We start from the raw sequence: 19,864 nt of genomic DNA on the forward strand, positions 1-19,864 counted from the left end.
CGGAAGGGGGAAAAGGATCAAATTTGGCGACGATTATCAGTATTTGTGTACACACTCTAAGGTATGGTTCACTTCACCTTTTGTGAATGACAAATGAGTTACTTCTTTGGCAGTTTCTTTTTGCACAAAAACCTTTCCAATGACAAAGGTTTGACCTGTCGAAGTAGTTTCCGTAATGCTGGCATATTATATGCACGTGTTTGAACTACTACAAAAACCAACAGCTGTGATGGCCGAGAGGTTAAGGCGTTGGACTCGAAATCCAATGGGATCTTCCCGCGCAGGTTCGAACCCTGCTCGCAGTGTTTAAAATTATGCGATTTCTGGTTAGCCCGCGACAGTGTTAGGCAAGCGACTTGGAAAATATAGTGAGCTCAACTGCAAGATATTCTACGCTAAATGAAGCTTCACGACAGACGTGAAAAGCAGTGTGGTACCATAAAGAAGGAAGACTACTTGTAGAAGAAGCTTGGCATCCAGACTGCCACAAATTAGAATCTAGAAGAAGCTAGGCTAATATTTAGCTTTTCTGGTAACTACATGGTGGCGGCAACAACTCCAGATCAGGTCACTTCCTGTTTGGTTAATGTTCCATTTCACATCTCAATCACAAAGTCTGTGGCTAGCCCAACTTGGTGTTGACGACACACATAAGGACTTGCCATCGTAAGCATTGAACAGGTTTAACATTTTCGTTTGTCCGGCCGTTTTCCCCAGCAGATCTGGGAGGGAAAAAAAACATTTTTACACGCTTCACACTACAGGATGATCAGTCAGGATCAAGTTTTTAAGATTTGACAAACTTCCAGTCAAAAGCCTTTCCTGGAGTTTGAGAGGAAGGGGGAAAAGGCTCAAATTTGGCGACGATATATCAGTATTTGTGTACACACTCTAAGGTAAGGTTCACTTCACCTTTTGTAAATGACAAATGAGTTACTTCTTTGGCAGTTTCTTTTTGTACAAAAACGTTTCCAATGACAAAGGTTTGACCTATCGAAGTAGTTTCCGTAATGCTGGCATATTATATGCACATGTGTTTGAACTCCTACCAAAACAAACAGCTGTGATGGCCGAGAGGTTAAGGCGTTGGACTCGAAATCCAATGGGTTCTTCCCGCGCAGGTTCGAACCCTGCTCGCAGCGTTCAAAATTATGCGATTTCTTGTTAGCCCGCGACAGTGTTAGGCAAGCGACTTGGAAAATATAGTGAGCTCAACTGCAAGATATTCTACGCTAAATGAAGCTTCACGACAGACGTGAAAAGGAGTGTGGTACCATAAAGAAAGAAGACTACTCGTAGAAGAAGCTTGGCATCCAGACTGCCATAAATTAGAATCTAGAAGAAGCTACGCTAACATTTAGCTTATCTGGTAACTACATGGTGGCGGCAACAGCTCCAGATCAGGTCACTTCCTGTTTGGTTAATGTTCCATTTCACATCTCAATCACAAAGTCTGTGGCTAGCCCAACTTGGTGTTGACGACACACATAAGGACTTGCCCTCGTAAACATTGAACAGGTTTAACATTTTCGATTGTCCGGCCGTTTTCCCCAGCAGATATGGGAGGGAAATTCTTTTTTTTTAACACGCTTCACACAACAGGTTGATCAGTCAGGATCATGTTTTTAAGATTTGACAAACTTCCAGTCAAAAGCCTTTCCTGGAGTTTGAGCGGAAGGGGGAAAAGGATCAAATTTGGCGACGATTATCAGTATTTGTGTACACACTCTAAGGTAAGGTTCACTTCACCTTTTGTGAATGACAAATGAGTTACTTCTTTGGCAGTTTCTTTTTGCACAAAAACCTTTCCAATGACAAAGGTTTGACCTGTCGAAGTAGTTTCCGTAATGCTGGAATATTATATGCACGTATTTGAACTACTAAAACAACCAACAGCTGTGATGGCCGAGAGGTTAAGGCGTTGGACTCGAAATCCAATGGGATCTTCCCGCGCAGGTTCGAACCCTGCTCGCAGCGTTCAAAATTATGCGATTTCTTGTTAGCCCGCGACAGTGTTAGGCAAGCGACTTGGAAAATATAGTGAGCTCAACTCCAAGATATTCTACGCAAAATGAAGCTTTCTTGTTCGCCCGCGACAGTGTTAGGCAAGCGACTTGGAAAATATAGTGAGCTCAACTGCAACATATTCTACGCAAAATGAAGCTTCACGACAGACGTGAAAAGCAGTGTGGTACCATAAAGAAGGAAGACTATTAGTAGAAGCTAGGCATCCAGACTGCCATAAATTAGAATCTAGAAGAAGCTAGGCTAACATTTAGCTTATCTGGTAACTACATGGTGGCGGCAACAGCTCCAGATCAGGTCACTTCCTGTTTGGTTAATGTTCCATTTCACATCTCAATCACAAAGTCTGTGGCTTGCCCAACTTGGTGTTGACGACACACATAAGGACTTGCCATCGTAAACATTGAACAGGTTTAACATTTTCGATTGTCTGTCCGGCCGTTTTCCCCAGCAGATTTGGGAGGGAAAAAAACATTTTTAACACGCTTCACACTACAGGATGATCAGTCAGGATCATGGTTTTAAGATTTGACAAACTTCCAGTCAAAAGCCTTTTCTGGAGTTTGAGAGGAAGGGGGAAAAGGCTCGAATTTGGCGACGATTATCAGTATTTGTGTACACACTCTAAGGTAAGGTTCACTTCACCTTTTGTGAATGACAAATGAGTTACTTCTTTGGCAGTTTCTTTTTGCACAAAAACTTTTCCAATGACAAAGGTTTAACCTATCGAAGTGGTTTCTGTAATGCTAGATTATTATATGCACGTGTTTGAACTACCACAAAACCCAACAGCTGTGATGGCCGAGAGGTTAAGGCGTTGTACTCGAAATCCAATGGGTTCTTCCCGCGCAGGTTCGAACCCTGCTCGCAGCGTTCAAAATTATGCGATTTCTTGTTAGCCCGCGACAGTGTTAGGCAAGCGACTTGGAAAATATAGTGAGCTCAACTGCAAGATATTCTACGCTAAATGAAGCTTCACGACAGATGTGAAAAGGAGTGTGGTACCATAAAGAAAGAAGACTACTCGTAGAAGAAGCTTGGCATCCAGACTGCCATAAATTAGAATCTAGAAGAAGCTACGCTAACATTTAGCTTATCTGGTAACTACATGGTGGCGGCAACAGCTCCAGATCAGGTCACTTCCTGTTTGGTTAATGTTCCATTTCACATCTCAATCACAAAGTCTGTGGCTAGCCCAACTTGGTGTTGACGACACACATAAGGACTTGCCCTCGTAAACATTGAACAGGTTTAACATTTTCGATTGTCCGGCCGTTTTCCCCAGCAGATATGGGAGGGAAATTCTTTTTTTTTAACACGCTTCACACAACAGGTTGATCAGTCAGGATCATGTTTTTAAGATTTGACAAACTTCCAGTCAAAAGCCTTTCCTGGAGTTTGAGCGGAAGGGGGAAAAGGATCAAATTTGGCGACGATTATCAGTATTTGTGTACACACTCTAAGGTAAGGTTCACTTCACCTTTTGTGAATGACAAATGAGTTACTTCTTTGGCAGTTTCTTTTTGCACAAAAACCTTTCCAATGACAAAGGTTTGACCTGTCGAAGTAGTTTCCGTAATGCTGGAATATTATATGCACGTATTTGAACTACTAAAACAACCAACAGCTGTGATGGCCGAGAGGTTAAGGCGTTGGACTCGAAATCCAATGGGATCTTCCCGCGCAGGTTCGAACCCTGCTCGCAGCGTTCAAAATTATGCGATTTCTTGTTAGCCCGCGACAGTGTTAGGCAAGCGAATTGGAAAATATAGTGAGCTCAACTCCAAGATATTCTACGCAAAATGAAGCTTTCTTGTTCGCCCGCGACAGTGTTAGGCAAGCGACTTGGAAAATATAGTGAGCTCAACTGCAACATATTCTACGCAAAATGAAGCTTCACGACAGACGTGAAAAGCAGTGTGGTACCATAAAGAAGGAAGACTATTAGTAGAAGCTAGGCATCCAGACTGCCATAAATTAGAATCTAGAAGAAGCTAGGCTAACATTTAGCTTATCTGGTAACTACATGTTGGCGGCAACAGCTCCAGATCAGGTCACTTCCTGTTTGGTTAATGTTCCATTTCACATCTCAATCACAAAGTCTGTGGCTTGCCCAACTTGGTGTTGACGACACACATAAGGACTTGCCATCGTAAACATTGAACAGGTTTAACATTTTCGATTGTCTGTCCGGCCGTTTTCCCCAGCAGATCTGGGAGGGAAAAAAACATTTTTAACACGCTTCACACTACAGGATGATCAGTCAGGATCATGGTTTTAAGATTTGACAAACTTCCAGTCAAAAGCCTTTTCTGGAGTTTGAGAGGAAGGGGGAAAAGGCTCGAATTTGGCGACGATTATCAGTATTTGTGTACACACTCTAAGGTAAGGTTCACTTCACCTTTTGTGAATGACAAATGAGTTACTTCTTTGGCAGTTTCTTTTTGCACAAAAACTTTTCCAATGACAAAGGTTTAACCTATCGAAGTGGTTTCCGTAATGCTAGAATATTATATGCACGTGTTTGAACTACCACAAAACCCAACAGCTGTGATGGCCGAGAGGTTAAGGCGTTGGACTCGAAATCCAATGGGATCTTCCCGCGCAGGTTCGAACCCTGCTCGCAGCGTTTGAAATTATGCGATTTCTGGTTAGCCCCCGACAGTGTTAGGCAATCGACTTGGAAAATATAGTGAGCTCAACTGCAAGATATTCTACGCTAAATGAAGCTTTCATGTTCGCCCGCGACAGTGTTAGGCAAGCGACTTGGAAAATATAGTGAGCTCAACTGCAAGATATTCTACGCTAAATGAAGCTTCACGACAGACGTGAAAAGCAGTGTGGTACCATAAAGAAGGAAGACTACTTGTAGAAGAAGCTTGGCATCCAGACCGCCATAAATTAGAATCTAGAAGAAGCTACGCTAACATTTAGCTTATCTGGTAACTACATGGTGGCGGCAACAGCTCCAGATCAGGTCACTTCCTGTTTGGTTAATGTTCCATTTCACATCTCAATCACAAAGTCTGTGGCTAGCCCAACTTGGTGTTGACGACACACATAAGGACTTGCCATCGTAAACATTGAACAGGTTTAACATTTTCGATTGTCCGGCCGTTTTCCCCAGCAGATATGGGAGGGAAAATTCTTTTTTTTAACACGCTTCACACAACAGGTTGATCAGTCAGGATCATGTTTTTAAGATTTGACAAACTTCCAGTCAAAAGCCTTTCCTGGAGTTTGAGCGGAAGGGGGAAAAGGATCAAATTTGGCGACGATTATCAGTATTTGTGTACACACTCTAAGGTATGGTTCACTTCACCTTTTGTGAATGACAAATGAGTTACTTCTTTGGCAGTTTCTTTTTGCACAAAAACCTTTCCAATGACAAAGGTTTGACCTGTCGAAGTAGTTTCCGTAATGCTGGCATATTATATGCACGTGTTTGAACTACTACAAAAACCAACAGCTGTGATGGCCGAGAGGTTAAGGCGTTGGACTCGAAATCCAATGGGATCTTCCCGCGCAGGTTCGAACCCTGCTCGCAGTGTTTAAAATTATGCGATTTCTGGTTAGCCCGCGACAGTGTTAGGCAAGCGACTTGGAAAATATAGTGAGCTCAACTGCAAGATATTCTACGCTAAATGAAGCTTCACGACAGACGTGAAAAGCAGTGTGGTACCATAAAGAAGGAAGACTACTTGTAGAAGAAGCTTGGCATCCAGACTGCCACAAATTAGAATCTAGAAGAAGCTAGGCTAATATTTAGCTTTTCTGGTAACTACATGGTGGCGGCAACAACTCCAGATCAGGTCACTTCCTGTTTGGTTAATGTTCCATTTCACATCTCAATCACAAAGTCTGTGGCTAGCCCAACTTGGTGTTGACGACACACATAAGGACTTGCCATCGTAAGCATTGAACAGGTTTAACATTTTCGTTTGTCCGGCCGTTTTCCCCAGCAGATCTGGGAGGGAAAAAAAACATTTTTACACGCTTCACACTACAGGATGATCAGTCAGGATCAAGTTTTTAAGATTTGACAAACTTCCAGTCAAAAGCCTTTCCTGGAGTTTGAGAGGAAGGGGGAAAAGGCTCAAATTTGGCGACGATATATCAGTATTTGTGTACACACTCTAAGGTAAGGTTCACTTCACCTTTTGTAAATGACAAATGAGTTACTTCTTTGGCAGTTTCTTTTTGTACAAAAACGTTTCCAATGACAAAGGTTTGACCTATCGAAGTAGTTTCCGTAATGCTGGCATATTATATGCACATGTGTTTGAACTCCTACCAAAACAAACAGCTGTGATGGCCGAGAGGTTAAGGCGTTGGACTCGAAATCCAATGGGATCTTCCCGCGCAGGTTCGAACTCTGCTCGCAGCGTTTAAAATTGTGTGATTTCTTGTTAGGCAAGCTACATTGAAAATATTGCGAATTTAACTGCAAGATATTCCACATTAAATGATGCTCAACGACACTGAATCATACACATACCAGAGAAATGTAGCAAGCTAAGGGTGTGTTACACACATTAGGGTTTTTTTTAAATATCTTAAAAGATATCTTTATCTGTGACAGACCCCATACATAAAGATAAAAAAATTCCGTCATTTAACAGTTTTGGTCAAATTGCGTGTGGTGTGTTCTGATCATCTCACCACATAACCGACACACATAAAGATTCTGCTCAACCGCCAAACTCGAAATCTCGTGTGCTCACACAAGATCTCACAAAACCGAAGAAGAAGAAATTCTTCTGGATAGGCGCTGATCTTTGCCGAGTGTATGCGAATGTTGCTGGAGCCGGGAGCCTTGTAAAATGTCGATGTCCTAAAAAAATTACTTGCTTTGGAAAATACTAAAAACTACCGATAAAAATTTGGAACTGAAGAAGCCTTTTGGATTGAAGGACAAACAAGAACTCCAGTTTCCTCGATTCAACCTTTGCCGATTATCTTTAGAGGTTCCTCAATGATAATCGCCTAATGAGGTGGCCGCTGTGATTCACACCAAATTCAACCAAACCTTTTTTTTTTTAAAAAGAAACAAATTGAATACTGTCTTGAAAATGCAGATTTTTAAATGTAAACCGGCAAGACTTGTCAAGTCATGGAGTTCAAGTCGAAGTCAAGTCTGATGAAAGCCAAGTCACAGTCAAGTCTTTCATAGGTTATAGTCAAGCAAGTCCCAAGTCTTAAAATTGACGACTTAAGCCTGACTTGAGTCAAGTCACGTGACTCAGGTCCCCAACCTCTGTTGGACAGTATCTAGCAATGGGATACATCAACCGCAGCTCACTGGGAAGCCTCGACTCGACGGGGGTGTTCTGTCACTGCTTCCAGATCAATACCTCACCTGCTGAGGAACTGAACCCGAGGGTAGCGGTGCAACGAGCTTACGTGATCCCACTGTGCCTTGGGAGACGGCGCGCCAACGCAGCAGGTCAATACGTCTCGAGGCAGCGGTATGGGGCCATCACATTTGGGAACAGTAAGGTGACTTTTCATCCGTGCCACACTTAGAACAGCAAGGCAATTGCACATGACGCTGTTGACGCTGTTCAGAGGTTTTAGTAAACCTATTGATCCAGCTAGACTAGGCTAATTGCATTAAATATTGATTACAGAGATGGCAAAAGTACTCGGGCTCTGTACTCTGTCGAAGTACAGATACATGTGTAACAATATACTTGGGTTAAAGTAGTAGTATTGCTTCAACTCTGTACTTGAGTGAAAGTAAAACAAAAAGTACAGACTAAAATGTATTTCACTACACTGGAAAAAAAGCAAAAATGAATACAAAAAAAATCACTTTACACGTTACTCGACCTTGGCTTCATCAAACGATAACACATTTTCCCACATGTGTTTGAGAGATGTCAAGAGTATTTTTGCAAAATTTTGAAACCGAGGATGAACGTTATGGCCATACTGTAGTTCCAACAGGTATGTTTGGCACAAACACAACACCAAAAGAGCACCATAACTACAGTCAGGAATGCTGGTGGCAGCATCATGCTTTGGGGCTGTTTTGCTTCAGCTGGAACTGTGGCCTTAGACAAGGCAGAGGGAATCATGAACATCTCCAAGTCGCAGTCAGTGTTAGCACAAAACCTTCAGGTTTCTGCGAGAGAGAGTGAGAGAGAGGGAAAAAAAGGCAGGAAAAGCCGACTAGAACATCTGAACTTTATTTGGGTCACTATCAATGGTGGAGGTGTGTGCTGACTCTCATTTAATATGAGTTTGAATGTGATTGCTAGATCTAAACACAGCCACATCCCCAGTTATGAGGGTGTGCACAACAACATTATCTCATTTGTTAATTTACTTCCCCTGTCTAAAAGATTGGGTTGTTTTTTGGGTTTTTTTTCTCATCAATTGAGTTGTACAGGTTGTAGGTCACATTAATGGCATAAATTGTGAAATGATTTATCTTGATCTCCTTTTTGACTTCACAAAGACCTGCCATTTAAAAAAGGGTGTGTAGACCTTTTGTATCCACTGTATATCATCACAACGATATTCACTCGCAGGACAGAAACAAGGCTACATAAGTATTGAATCAATACGAGCGATCCTCAAGAGGCGCTCTGAGCCGTTTGGAGTAAGATATCGATCTGCCTAAATGCGAGGTGTCCGCATGATGTTCTGTGAGGCTCCGCGGTCTGACTGCGTGCCAGCGCACCCGCACAATTCACCCCCCCGGCTTCCGCCCACACGCCAGCCCCACGCCGCCTTTGCCCTTTGAGCGGAGCCTCCACAGAGGTCCACGTGTGACTTGATGCCGTCGATAAAACTAAAAACATCATTGGAGATGGGCCAGTGTCGCGACCCGAGCAGTTATTCGGGCCCTTAGAAATGAAGCAACTGGGCCCCGGAGGAGGTGAACACTCAATATCTCACCGGTGGGTTCTCACGGATCCGTAGCCATTCATTTTTCTGCCTCTGAAGCAAGGGTGAGCAAACCTTTGTGCCCTTTTTTTTTTAACTCTCAGATGGGCCAGGTTATTCATAGATGAGACAAGAGAAAAAAGGTGTATGTAAAATATTTTGTTTAAAAAAAATATTTCTCATTTTCAAATGTACCACAAATTATATTCCCAAAACAATTTAATTTCATTTCAAACTCATTTTACATTACCCTTAAAAATAAATTTCAGATGATTTGATTCCAAAAAAGTGAACAAGAAGTGCGCATGTACATGCACATGCGGCAAAGACTCTTCATAACTTCCACTGACAACCCAGGCTAAACTTACCTCCTCCTGAACATACAATGAACTCCTGTCAACATAAAAAAAATATCTACAAGTCTGGGAAGATGTATCACTTCAATGCTCCCTTGACATTATGCAAAATTATGCAACTAATATTCCAGCACTCTTGATAATGTAAATGCTAGGTGGGCCAAGATAAAGTGTGGTGCCAATTACAGAGAAAAATTGAGCGGAGGTGACAGTGAATCAAAAAAAAAAAAAATGGACCAAAGCACTGCTGTATTAACATAACAAAAAAATATGATTGGAGTTAGGGTTATAGACTTTGTGAGCTTTAATAAAAAAATTATGAATTGCCAAGCGTTTTGTGTCTGCAAATCAGCTGTTCCGTTTTCCTCTTATCGCTGACAGCTTGTTTGGTTTTTGTAACGACTTTTTATCTATGCATGTGAAAGAGGTCACACTTCATGTGTGTGCGCGCGTGTGTGTGTGTGTGCCTGTGAGGCTGTCTTTGTTGGGAAAGGCTCAAGTGATATAATGCTGGTGGTCTCGTTCTGTCTCGCACTTGAGAAACACGCCGGCTCTTGGTCCACTTTTACAAGATGACGCACCAAAAACACAACGCTCTAAACTGTCCATAGGTGTGAATGTGAATGGTTGTCTATATGTGCCCTGCGATTAATCAGCGACCAGTTCAGGGTGTACTCTGCCTCTCGCCTGAAGTCTGCTGGGCTAGGCTCCAGCACATCCACAACCATGGTGAGGATAAAATAAGTCGTATAAAAGATGAATCGAAGGAAAATAAAATCCATAAAAACAAAGATTTGGTACTTTCTGAATTTGGTCCTCTGTGTGGTGTGTAACAAAATTATACAGCACACAATGTAAAATTAATCGAGGGCACCTAATCACTCATAATATTGTACATTATAAAAACATACAGTAATAACATAATTAAATAGAATGTAAATAATTAAACAGTTTTTGTATAGTGATTGATTGATTGCATCTTCTTCTCGTGTGTGTGAACTGACTACAGGGGGGCAGTATACAGTAATACTGTCACGCAAACACAAATGAAGAAGAGTTTCACAACTACTGTAAATGACTCAGTAATCTGCAGTCATATTAAACCAGGATAAAGAATATATGCCCGTGAGTAATTTTATATTGTCTGTCTTTGTGTGTTGATGCATCATTTGTGTGCGTTATAAAACCGCCACATACTGTTTGTTAGCCTCTCTATGGTGGTTTGAATTGTTTGTTAGCATTAAACTAAGCAGATTTAATGCAAATTTATGTGGTTGATTTAAATACACCTGTAATTCTCTTTGTTTTATGCTTAGATTTCAACTGGGAGTCGCAATAAACAGTTTGAAGCCTCTTTTTTGAAGAATTGTTCACTATCTGCCAAAATGCTGCTTGTTGTGAAGTGGGTTGACTAGAGTTCAGTACCACCATACAGTGCTCGAATCTCAGATTTTTGCTCACAAGTCAAAGCAAAAAATTGGCCGAACGGCGGCTTGTATCTCGAAAAACGCAGTCAGGACACTCGTATCTCAAGACACCACTGTAGTTTGCGCCTCTTCTAGTGTGCAAACCAACTACAGTAGTAAAGGCAAGGAATTTTTCTCTTTTTTTATGTTATTTTTTTTAATTTGATTGTTTTATATGTAGGCTATGGCTTTGTTTTTTTCACACAAATATTGACTGTCATAATGACTACTTCTCCGTTAGCGTAGGTTAGTGAGACTACATCCCTATGCTCACATACTGTACAAATTTGGGTGGAGTCACTGCCATAAACCGAGGACCACCTGTATTATTGTAATTCCATCGAGAGGAAAAAAAGAAAACAGAATCTTTTGATGCTTTCAGAACTGTGGTGTAGTGAGGTACGACTTGCTGACATCTTGACAAAGTTTTTTTCTTTTTTAACCACTCATTCACTGCCAGCCTTCCCAGTTAACATGGATATACTTCTAAAGCCGTCAATGGCAGTGAATGTGTTTTAATTTCAGTTTAGAGGCATATTTTTCCCGGAAATGTCCGGTCACCAGCACGTTGCGCTGGTGGATGCAAATGTTGTCCAGGTTAAAGCAAACTCTGAAAAGTTGACAGATGACAGTAACAGAATGGAAGACACCCCGTGGCTCCGTATCTTAACAGGGCGCCCTATCAAGATGGATGAGTCTGAAAGGACACAGCCATGACTTGAGCGGGCTGATAGGACAACAGACATACACCAGCAATGATAATCGGGTCTGTGGATGTGAGACGGGACACCGACAATGTCTGGATGTTTTGGATTTGAGCATTTTCCATCATTTACGATCAACGTCATCAAAAGCTTGCTTGTCTTATGTCTTTAATAGATTATCCTGAGTGATTACCCTGTGGTGTGCAGTGTGTTAAGTGTAATTTTTCCTCGCCGATAAACAATCATAAATGTTAATCTTGTTGCAATATTTACGATGAGTTGGACTAGCTTAGCCTAGCCTATCTTATTGTCATTCTGTCTTCAACTACTCCTTTGTATTTTCCAGCAGTGAGGATGCTCTTTGGCACCGTGCTGCCTCTCACAGGTCAGTCTTGGTACAATGACAGATGAGACTCTTGTGTGCCACTTCTTCAAGAAATAGTTTTTTTTGTGTGTGTAGTACGCGAAAACCTGGCAATCCACCAGTGTGTTATGATGTGGAGTGCAGACTCAACCTCATGAAGCAAATATCATAGAGGGAGCTCCGAAGAATATTACATTAGGAGTAAATGATTATTTTGCAGTTAAAATCGTGAAAAAGAGACGACTTCAGAGATCAACCATTACTATAAAAGCCATATAGACAGGTATGTCACGTTAACGTCACAGTTTTGCTAACCGATAGCTGGTCAAATATGAACTAAGCTTCAGATCGGTTATGCGTTTAAATGAAAAGGCAAAAAAGTAATAGATAATACAAAGCCTGGGTTAGGATTTTGAATGTGTTAGTACAGCTAACTAACTCAAATATGTGTATTTTAATGAGGAAAAATAGCACTCCATAATGTACTTCATAAAACCACACAGTTATGACATAATTAATTAGAATTACAAAGAATTAAACAGTTTTTGTCACACTGCATCAGTTGAATGGCCATTGTGCTGTTCTTTCTGGTGTGCCTGCCTTGGCCATCTGGTGCAGTATAAGACAAGACAAACGGCTATACTGTTCATTTAGATATCTCAAAGCCTCTCAGCTTATCGGTACTGCACTAATATTAGTCATTCCTCACAGAGGATAAAGAATATAAGCCTATGAGTACAGTTATATTGTCTGTCTACATGTGCAGCTGCACTATTTGCATTCAATCCTTTGCTCAAAGGGTCATAGGATTGCAACATAGATGCTACTTAGTGTTAGCATTCAGCTAGCAGAATGAAAGGCTGAGATACGTGGTTGTTTTAAATACACAAGCTGTAATTCTTTGTTTGTTTGGAAATCAACTTCAACTGGGAGTGGAAATAAACCGCTTGAACCTCTTTTTCGAAGACACTTTCACTAATTGCCAAAGTGCTACTTATTGTGGAGTGAGTTGAGTGCACTGCCAACACACAGCGCTCGTATCGCACGTCTGCACTTGCAAGTCAAAGCAAAGAAAAGGCACAACAATGGCTCATATGTCGAAAAACCTAGTAAGATGAGTCACTCATATCTCAAGGCAGGACTGTACTAAGTGCAAAGTGGCTAATATATACAAATATATGTTTTGACTGAGCAAAATTGTATGACTTGACTAAGACTTGCTGTATCCAAGTATGACTTGACTCGCCTTGCTTGAAATTTAGTAGGAAGTCCGCTTGACTTGCTTAAAACTTGAAGGTTAAGATTTGAGACTTGCTCATATGTGACTATGTGTCTCTCGCTTTCAGTTTTGATGTTAAAAATAAGCACGTGTAGACCCCGCGCTACTTCCGCTCTCAGGGTGCTTGCACACTAGTACCCTTAAGTAGGTTTGTATAGAACTCTAGTTTGGTTTCTATGGAACTCTAGTTGGTTTTCCCGCTTGGTGCAGGTCACTTGAACAGGTGTTTTGTGGTCTCAGTACACTTCCGAACACATTCTACAGAAGAGCGACAGAACTCTGTGTACTTTTGCTGGCATTGTTTATAGTATTTTTTTTAAATAATTTTTTTATGGAGATCCAGACTAGACTGTAGGTAACGCACTTCTGCTGTGTTTAGGCTGTCAGGGAGAGACCAACTCAGCCCAGCTTTGGCCCCGAATGTAGCTGAGATGGATGAGTGTGTGACAGGACTCTCCCTTTACTGACTCAGTGTGAGGCTTATGATGGGTCATGCATTGTGTGCGTGCGTGCGTGCGTGTGTGTGTACTGGTTATATAAACTCACACAGAGAGGACCATAAGCCCAGGGAAGATAAAGACCTCTCGGAAAATGTAAACACTCTGTGAAGTGGCGAGTCGGGCAGCTGCAGTCGCGCACACACACATGTTTGGAGAAATGCAATCCCAAGGTCAAGGTTAAGCGCTAACAGTCATTCAACTCATTCACTTTCCCTCTTGACCTTTCCGTCGCGCTCTGAAGTTTTGGGGTGCAGAAACGCGGGGCGGCCCAGACAAAAAGAAGGAGCGCAGAAACTGCCTGTACTGTACCCACCACGGTCAGATGACTGATTTAAGAGCGCTTGCACTTTGATTCTAGAGCCTCTAAGTGCAGTTGGCGGAGTGAGCAACGGCGGGGAATTAATCAAAAAAAGTCCAAGTATTTAAAAGTGGGGGTGGGAATGGCGGGGTTTGGTGGTAATGTAGGAGATGAATCGAGTGATGATATTGGAGATGAAGAGTGGGCAGCACTGGCTGTGTAAAATTGTTTGATGGGAAGGCAAGTTTAGTTTGTCATTTTTTGTGTCATTTGGCAACAGAAGAGGAAGCACGGACGAGTGGTGAACAGCTGACTTTGGCCGAGAGAAGCCGGGTTCACCCTGGACAGTCACATTCCCACTTACGGACAATTTAACTTACTTATTTATTAACTTACTTATATATTAACTTACTTATTTATTTACGGACAAAATAAGTCTGAACCCTCAATTTTCATGCATGTTATATTCAGTGAAGATAACATGCATGTTTTTGAAATGTGGGAGGAAGCTGGTTAGAGTAGTCGGGTGTGATTCAACGTTGCAAGTTCGTTTGGTGGGCTCTGTATGTGTATATGTAGCCGAAACAAGTAACCTTCAACCTAACGTCTTAATATAATATTATCGTCATTATGGCGTTGAGAAAAGATTTTTGTGGGGGGGTGTTGTACACAATAGTGACATAGTCTAAGCGTTTGTCCTAAATTAAAATGTTTCCCCTTGCATTACTTTTACTTTTATACTTTATGTAGCTTTGGAACCATTACGTTTACACTTTTAATTGAGTAGAAAGCTTGAGTGGATACTGCAACTTTTACGTCTTCTTAAACCTTAATATCTGTATTTCTACTTGAGTAATAAACGTGAATACCTATGACACTTCTGTCAAAAACTAATACAGTTCACATTTCAAACATTCAATACAATCTAACAAAGTTTTTAGCCATGCGTACATCCTGTTTAAACATTTTTTTAAATCTAGTACAGTACATTTTTAAAGTACAATTCAGTTGTATTTAACTTTTAAGTACAAGGCAATCCATTGCATTTAAACATTTATTTAAGTACAATTTGTATTTAACCTGTGTAGTAGATTTGAATTGAACCATTATTTAAGTACAGCGAAGCAATTTTTTTGACGTGGTATTTGGTGTAAAAAGTTGGAGAATTAAAGTTGCAACTGTCACTAAGCTGACAACTCGATGTCTTATGCCTGTGTGCCATTACCCGGGTGATGTTTGTGTACACAGAGGGAAAACACACTTAACAAGTACTTAACAAAGTACCTTTGGCTCAAGTAAGAGTGCGGTGAAAAATGAAGCAGGCTGGCAGGGGCGGCGGGTAATCTTTGCTGGAGTCCATCTTTATTATCTCACTCAATGGACAGAAGTGGATCCCGAGGTAAAAATACCCCAGCCTGCTTCTCATCAACGCGATGCTCTTATCTGACATTGCAGATACATTTGGGACAAGCGAGTGCGTATAGAGCCGCGCTAAGCTGAGAAGGGTGAATAATTCAAAGCATCTATTATTTTATCGAAAGAAACAAAAGTGGGCCATGACTTGTTTATTTCAAGTGAAAAGGTTGGGAAGTGCAAGAGATATCAGAGGAACAAGAGGGAAATGTTTTCTGTGTTTAAGAGCGACAAGGTGAGAAATTGCAGCTTACAGGGTACAGTGGTTCCACTCTAGTGAACTATTGATTTTGTCCCCGTTTTTCCCGACATTGCAGACACTCTGCGGCCTTCGGTGGCGCTCTTGCTCCCCTCTGGGACGCCACATGAGAGGATGTAACCGAAATGGGCTGTGAATCGTTGAGTTGGAAACACCTCCAGAGATGGCTGTCCGTGTTATTAAACGGAGACAATGGTCCTCGGTCGCATCCCAGTGCTGCTGAGGGATGCAAACACTCGTTCCGAGTCGGTCAAGTGCAAGAAGAAAGAAACTGGAGCTGAAAGGACTGTGAGGAGGACAATGAAATGTATTCAAGTGCACCTTGTACAACCTCAAAGTCATTTGACTGTGGCTGGAATAAAAGCCGATGATATATTTTAAAGTAACAAAATGCACTTCAGTTCCACAAACTAAAGAAAATTACATTTCTTCTTAGATCATCTAAAACCAATAAAGCGGTGCCTTGACATACATTAATTTGTTCCGCAACCACAATTGATAGTTGAAAAATGTACTTACCATATATTCGTCGATATATACATATATTTGCAGAGAATGGCGGGATTCCAGTTGATCAATCTAAACGTCCATAGTAGTGAAAGAGTTGAGAATTTTGTTTTTGTGGGAAATTTTGTAATACTGTCCTATTTTAATTCCATCACTACTTCAGTACCAAGCCATGGACAGTCCCAAGCCAGGATATATTTATAAAAAAAATTAAAAAAAAAGTGGCTTGCATCAGGGAGGCCTTCTGGCATAAAAATCTGTGCCAAACAAAGCATATGAGTGATTGGTTGTGAGGACCCCTGATGGGACAAGCCGAGAGTCGCAACTGATGTTTACTGGAGGTCTTTCCTTCTTTGGTTGCACAAGTATAGCAATGGTAACTTTACATGGAATAGAAATGTGGTGTTTTTTGCTGATTAAAATTTAAAATGACTACATAATCATCATCAAGATGCAGGTCAATGTGTTAAAGCATTCACTTTTTAATTACAAGAAAGATATATACAGCGTTTGGGAGTCATGAATAAAGCATTTCCATGTTTGTGGGGACTCACAAATGTTTCACAAAGCGTCCCAGCAGGGTATTTTTGTGGAGGCACAGAGCTGAAGCCAACTTCTAATTAGGAATTCAATAGTGGCTACATTTTTTTGTACAATTTTCTTTCTGTTTACTCCGGTCCCGACATGACATTTATGTTACAAATAATTCATGTTACAGCACGTACTGTTTTCCATTTGATTGTTTTGTATTTGTTGCCTTGTTTTTCATGCAGATATTTAATGTAATCATGAATTTATTTCTGTTTTAGTAGAGGTTAGTGAAAGAATATTGACCATTTGATTTTTTTACACTTATTGCCTAGTTTTTTTTCCCATTCGAATATTTACTGTAAATACGACTTTACTACTGAGTTAGCCTCAGTTAGTGATAGACTAAGTAAGGTTCCGACTTGTTAGCATACACTGAGCCAAACATGTAGCAAGAGGGATTTTACGTAAATACATTATGATAGGCTGGATGGTTCCGAAACCTTATTAAAGTGCTGAGAGTAAGATACAAACTCCAGGAATGCTCATAGTTTAGTTTTTCATGGTTCTATGGATTCTAGAAGACAAACAGAAGCATCAGCTCGTGTATTAATGCCGCGGGCCGGCAGTCAAGCAGACAGACGGGCGGGCGGCAGATAAAGAGGACTCTATTAGTCTCGCCTCATTGTGTCACTCTGATTCCGCCGTCCTAATTGGCTGGCTTCTGTAGGCTTGGCAGCCATATTTCAGTTTAAAGGCGAAGGATCCGCGGGTCACGGGAATAAAGGGAACCCATTTGACAGGTCACCAAGCTGATGTCTACGCCATAATCTTGGGTCGGGGGTCAAACTAACATCAAGACAGGCTGTGGTGGCGAGGGTCAGCCGCTACCCAGCAAGTACGTTGGCAGACTGGCTGGAATGTTGCGATCGGGGCAGCAAATTTGGTTAAAACTACAAGCAAGGAAGTCAATCCATAACTGAAACTCTACAAGGGCTCAGAGTTTTAGCTGCAAGATGACAGTTAAATCAAGTCTTTTGGAGCAGTCTTTCCCAATCTTTATTGAGATTATTATCACACCACCAAACAAAAAAGTCACAAACATTTGATACACAGATTGATCGAGTGGAAGAGCATTTAATTCTTCTGCCTGTCATGTCACTACGCATTGCTGGCATATATAGGTGAGCAAAGATATATTATTTGTAGTGAATAAATAATTTTCAGACCAAGTAATCAAAGTGTGCATGTCCCATAGCACATTGGCCGGGAATAACTGTTTTAGAGACAGTAATGTCAACATTGGTTACAATACTATGCATTAATCCTGTGTCCTGATTAGCTCCAAAACATGGACTATTAACTCCACCTTTAGTGTTACTTCCAGTTGTTGCTTCGTAATTCTGTTATTTTTTCTAAATTAGCAAGGTGTCAGCAACAATTTGAAATGTATTGCTGCTTCTCATTATCACATACATCACTGAAGCAAAAACAGACAAAACTAACCATCGTAATCCAATTAGGGGTAATACAAGAAGTCAGAAGACTTAAGCAACAGGACAACAGTCTACCTCGTCTGATTTGTTTTGAGCGGCACATCGCATTGGAATCGGCTCCCTCGGAACTCCACGCGCACAAAGGATGAGTAGCCTGAAAACACGAAGTTTGGGATGCGCATTTGCACGCACGCATGCACACACACACACACGCACATACAAGCATGCACATACATACACACACGCACAGGACAGTCTGCCTGGCACCAGACAGCAGTGCGCTGCCAAATGAGATGTGTGAGAGCCCCCTGCTGCCAAGAGGCGGACAGGAAGAAGAAACAAACCCTCTCTAATGGAGACATGACATGCTCGCTGGGGCGGAAACTCAAACAAACGATTAATGGGCCATGGAGACTTTAGTACGGCAGCAGCAAACCCCCACCCACCCCCTTCTTTGTACTCCCTCACTCTGGTTGTGTCCCACGTTGGCTGAGAGGCTTTGACATTTCAAGACGCAGGCCTCTGCTTGGGGGCGGCCATTTTTGGCCACCCTCTAAGCCCACTTCTGCCTGAAACCAACAACGCGGGACGACGGCCAAGGGCCAGAAAAACCCGAAGGTATATTCTGGTCTTTTTGCTCTTTTTGTTTTGCAAAAGACAGAAACCTGCTATCTGGACAAGAGTCCTATCATCTGATGGAAGTCTCCCATGACTGATTAGAATGTTGAGTATGTTTGCAGTTAGGGGGATAGTTCCTGTTTCATTTAATCAGACGATGACAAAGTCATTCAAGAGAAAGCAGTGGTAGTCGGCTAGAACACAGTCCACGTTTAGTGAAGATCTTGAGGTGTGGCTTACAGAAGTATTCTTAGAACAACCATTGTGCAAGCAGCCTTTCTTGAATGGTTGATGTATTAAATCATCAAACATATCTCCTGGATATTATTTCAGTAATTTTAAAATCTAACATCGTCATTATGTCTTCTGGTAGATAGCTGTCAGGAGGCGGTGACCTGCGCAACCATAGAGAGACTACAGGCCATGGGAAACGATAATGAGCTGGAGACACAATGTCCCCTTGAAGGATCCCGTGTGAAGCAAGCTCAGAATACAAACATCAGTTGGTGAACAGTAAACATGAAGTTTGTCCAAAACTTGATTTTATACATCTGGGACCTTCGAAGACTCGGGTGGGTAGGAGGGTAGTGGGGCGGGCCCGTCCGTTTCAGTAGCCAATGCCGTGTCCTCCTTTGTCTCAGTCTGAGATCCAGAGGGTCAACACAAGGGAAGCCCCTTACGCTCATGTGTTTTGATTAGCAGGTAATGATCTTTGATCTAATTCGCTGACTGGGAAAGTGCGGCTCCCATTGAAATCCGGTGGATGCTTGGCCGACCTGGAGCCAGTGTCACTTCTCGTTAGGGCCTGCAGCTCCGTGACCTCCGCGTTGCCAGTCCCAGCCCCCGCCTCTCAGCATGTGCACCCCGCGTAATGATATCAATAGCAGCAGGGGTGCAATGAATACAAATCCGCGTGCAGAATGTTTGGACAAGAATTCGCTGGCGGCCCACCACCACCACCCCTCCCCTCCTCATCACGGCTCAACCTCTATCCCGGGACACAAAGGGCAGCGATCTGGATGCTTGATTTCACACAAAATGGTTGGCTACACAAAATAAATGCCCCCTGCTGGTCGGCTATATATTGTATACGTTTCCTAGCGGAATTTTTTATGTCTCCACCGTTTAGCTTGACTGTACTGTGCGTCAAACTTGTG

At 41.9% G+C, this 19,864-nt stretch overlaps 8 non-coding genes across 8 annotated transcripts; all 8 read left to right on the plus strand.

The window, feature by feature from the left end:
- Positions 1–223: 223 nt before the first annotated feature.
- trnas-cga (transfer RNA serine (anticodon CGA)) lies at positions 224–305 on the plus strand. The gene has a single exon. It is a non-coding gene; the product is annotated as a tRNA-Ser (tRNA).
- A 755-nt stretch (positions 306–1,060) lies between these two features.
- trnas-cga (transfer RNA serine (anticodon CGA)) lies at positions 1,061–1,142 on the plus strand. Its single transcript has one exon. It is a non-coding gene; the product is annotated as a tRNA-Ser (tRNA).
- A 753-nt stretch (positions 1,143–1,895) lies between these two features.
- trnas-cga (transfer RNA serine (anticodon CGA)) lies at positions 1,896–1,977 on the plus strand. Its single transcript has one exon. It is a non-coding gene; the product is annotated as a tRNA-Ser (tRNA).
- Positions 1,978–2,816: 839 nt separating this feature from the next.
- On the plus strand, positions 2,817–2,898 carry trnas-cga (transfer RNA serine (anticodon CGA)). Its single transcript has one exon. It is a non-coding gene; the product is annotated as a tRNA-Ser (tRNA).
- Positions 2,899–3,651: 753 nt separating this feature from the next.
- trnas-cga (transfer RNA serine (anticodon CGA)) lies at positions 3,652–3,733 on the plus strand. Its single transcript has one exon. It is a non-coding gene; the product is annotated as a tRNA-Ser (tRNA).
- An 839-nt stretch (positions 3,734–4,572) lies between these two features.
- Positions 4,573–4,654, plus strand: trnas-cga (transfer RNA serine (anticodon CGA)). Its single transcript has one exon. It is a non-coding gene; the product is annotated as a tRNA-Ser (tRNA).
- An 839-nt stretch (positions 4,655–5,493) lies between these two features.
- On the plus strand, positions 5,494–5,575 carry trnas-cga (transfer RNA serine (anticodon CGA)). The gene has a single exon. It is a non-coding gene; the product is annotated as a tRNA-Ser (tRNA).
- Positions 5,576–6,330: 755 nt separating this feature from the next.
- Positions 6,331–6,412, plus strand: trnas-cga (transfer RNA serine (anticodon CGA)). Its single transcript has one exon. It is a non-coding gene; the product is annotated as a tRNA-Ser (tRNA).
- The last annotated feature ends 13,452 nt before the right edge of the window (positions 6,413–19,864 follow it).

The sequence above is a fragment of the Phycodurus eques genome, chromosome 15 (assembly GCF_024500275.1).
Source record: "Phycodurus eques isolate BA_2022a chromosome 15, UOR_Pequ_1.1, whole genome shotgun sequence".
NCBI lineage: Eukaryota > Metazoa > Chordata > Actinopteri > Syngnathiformes > Syngnathidae > Phycodurus > Phycodurus eques.